This window comes from Nematolebias whitei, chromosome 21 (genome assembly GCF_014905685.2).
Source record: "Nematolebias whitei isolate Nwh7 chromosome 21, NemWhi1, whole genome shotgun sequence".
Classification (NCBI taxonomy): Eukaryota; Metazoa; Chordata; class Actinopteri; order Cyprinodontiformes; family Rivulidae; genus Nematolebias; species Nematolebias whitei.
The window spans coordinates 33,703,461-33,706,853 of NC_056518.1; the positions used below are offsets into that span (position 1 = coordinate 33,703,461).

Here is a 3,393-nt window from a genome sequence, read left to right on the forward strand (position 1 = left end):
TGTGATGGACTGGAGACCTGTCCAGGTGTCCCTGTGATGAACTGGAGACCTGTCCAGGTGTCTGTGTGATGGACTGGAGACCTGTCCAGGTGTCTGTGTGATGGACTGGAGACCTGTCCAGGTGTCCCTGTGATGGACTGGAGACCTGTCCAGGTGTCCCCCACCTCTCACACAGTGACAGCTGGATATGGGCACCAGTGACCCAAAAAGTAAGAAGTGAGTAAAGACGATGGATGAATCTTCTTCCTACTTGTTTGCTACTTTTGCCTTTTTTTTTTTTTTACTACTTTAGCTTTTAGGCAAATTTAGCTTTTTTTTTTAGTATTTAGCTAGTGTTTAGTTCTTTTTAGTTTTAAGAATTCAGTTTGAGCTACTTTAGCTAATTTTAGCCGTAACATTAACGTCGTGTTTCATCAAACTAAAGGAAAAACATTGAAAACATTGAGATGGGGACTCTGGGAATTTCCTGCTTTGTACTCAGAGCTTAAACTCATCTGTGATGCGTTCAGGTACTGTACGAGGATTTGCTGCTACTGCCCAGATGATAATCTGAGTGAAGAGTGGCCAGGTTGAGTTTGGCAAACTTGTAATATCCGACCTCATATTGGCTTTTGTTGCTGACAAGTAGAAAACATCATGACTGCACAGTGGAGGAGTCGACACTCTGCTATTGGAGGCTGACTGCTCTAACCCCTGACCCTCTGACCAAACTACCAATAACGTAATAAAAATCACTGGATGCTGATTCAACTTTAGTGCATTCTAGTTCATATCTTAGATCTTATTACTGTTTTTCTTTTACAATTTATACTTCAGTTGGATGTAACTGGGACCCTGTGTACATCATTTCATTCCACCTCATGTACCACATAAGATGCGAATGGCAATAAAGAACCTTGCCTTGACTTGATGACCTAGCATTCACTGAAGTAAAGCGTATCACTCACGGCCTTTCGGTGCAGGTTTAGACTGAAAACGAGTGAAGAAATGATAAAGTTGTAGCAATTTTCATCAAATCAGCAAGTTGACCGTAAACAAACAAAACACAAAACAAACCATCATTAAATATTTTACGGTAGTTAAATGTTTGCACACTTAGTGCAATTTTTAAACGTTTTAATTTGTTCATATAGGACTTGACAGAACTGTAAAATACTGACAGCACCTTTCTTAAAAAGACAAGCATTTAACAGGAACGTCCACGTGTGCAGATGAAGTTGCAAAACCAAACGGGAGGTTTAATAAAAGGGTCAAATGAAGCACAAATAACACTTGGTGTGTGCTCTAAAAGCACATTTTAATAATAAGAAAGGACTCGGACACAGTTAACGCTCCGGTCTGGTTGGCCATGATTAAAACTGGGGGAGGTGTGCAACAACATGGACGTGCTGTTCATTCTCTAACGGCGGAGCTGACACCACCCTAAAGAAACACCACAGTCAGGATTTATCATCTGCCAGAGGTGAAAGGACACGAACGTGTCTGCACATTTTGTTCTGTTTGTTTCTCTGTTGTTAGTGAAACATCTGATGAACCATTGCATGTGCACGTAGAACTGACTGACCTTTGAGTCAGTCTAACTCAGGGGTCTGCAACCTGCGGCTCTGGAGCCACACGCGGCCCTTTGGTCCCTCTGCAGCGGCTCTTTCAAGCTTCGACCAAAACTGACATAAAACTGAATCTTACTGGTTATACAAACAGTACAAGACTCATTTTAGTAGTTTTCCTGTCATTTATTTTGCAAATATGTGAATACTGGAACAAATTTAAGAAGAAATGTTGGTTAATTTGCTTTGCATGTAGTACTGTTCTCGACCACCAGATGGCAGTATAAGACTGTTTGAACTGAAGGATGGATAGTGAGGGAGCGAGCAGCGTGTCTCTTTAGGAAAACGGGAGGGAGGCCCCTTGACGTGACATGGGCTGTCTCTCTTCAGTTCTCAAAATGGCAGACGTTTGGTGGGTTTGAGCTCTTTAACATTTTTCACAGAAAGCTTTTAATGAAAAATCAGTAAACAAGATCTCAGCTTCTTTTTGCAGACAAAAACAACTTTTTACACAAGAGCACGAGTTTCAACCGTGAATTTTGGAGCTTCGACAAGACGGAGGTTTTTTCCCTGAGGTCATCCTGTTACCTTAGCTCGTAGCTTAGCGTCTCAGCTTAGCTGCTTTAACGATGCAAAAACGTGATTTTGGGTCGTTGAAACGGATTTTAAAGAGAAAAGAGAAAGGGAGGGGTCAGTGAAGAACCGGAGTTGAGCCTTTTGTCATCCAGTGTCTTCAGTAGAAAGAGAGACACGAAGAAACGATAAAGCCGATAAATGAAAATGAGGTCGATAATTTTCATTGATCATGCGATTAATTGATTTATTGTTTATCCTGACAGGCCTACATTTGACCTTGATTTGTGACCTTGATCTTGTAGCTAGACTGATGTAAAATGTGCACGGCGCTTCGTCTGTGTGACAAACAAACTCTTCATCTGGTATCAAGTTTCATTAAATTAGAAGTTACAGTCTGTACAAGAGAAAGTCAATGGATGTACACACAGACGGACGGAGAGTATCAAACATACTGTGTGTACCATAATATAATATGTTTACAACAAAAAGTTGTTGTACTCTCACTATCAGCAAAAAAAGGGGTAGCTAAAATGATCTTCAACACAGAAGGTCATACTCACAAGAGCAGGTTTCATTTCAACACGTTTCTAAAAATGCTCATCCAGGAACAGTGACACTGTATTAGTACACACATTATCAGTACAGTACTGTACAGTACACACATTATCAGCAGAGTACTGTACGGTACGCACATTATCAGTACAGTACTGTACAGTACGCACATTATCAGCAGAGTACTGTACGGTACGCACATTATCATCAGAGTACTGTACGGTACACACAGTATTAGTACACATTATCAGTACAGTACTGTACAGTATGCACATTATCAGCAGAGTACTGTACGGTACGCACATTATCATCAGAGTACTGTACGGTACACACAGTATTAGTACACATTATCAGTACAGTACTGTACAGTATGCACATTATCAGTACAGTACTGTACGGTATGCACATTATCAGCAGAGTACTGTACAGTACGCACATTATCAGCAGAGTACTGTACGGTACGCACATTATCAGCAGAGTACTGTACGGTACACACAGTATTAGTACACATTATCAGTACAGTACTGTTAGCACCTGAGCTCGGAGGTTTGGAATGTTTCTTTCACAGCCAAACTCACCTGTGAGTGAAGTATTAACCTGTGGAAACTAAAGTCTCCTCCCTTCAATTTGTTCTGTTTGTAGCAGACGACCTGGACCCCACCCTGCACCCCTCTACACTGCTCATCTTGTCACCTGGACCCCACCCTGCACCCCTCTA

At 41.4% G+C, this 3,393-nt stretch overlaps 1 protein-coding gene across 1 annotated transcript in view; it reads right to left on the bottom strand.

The window, feature by feature from the left end:
• The window catches only part of dnmt3ab (DNA (cytosine-5-)-methyltransferase 3 alpha b), a 47,996-nt gene that overhangs the window by 29,585 nt on the left and 15,018 nt on the right, over positions 1–3,393 (bottom strand). The gene's annotated exons all lie outside the window — the stretch shown is intronic.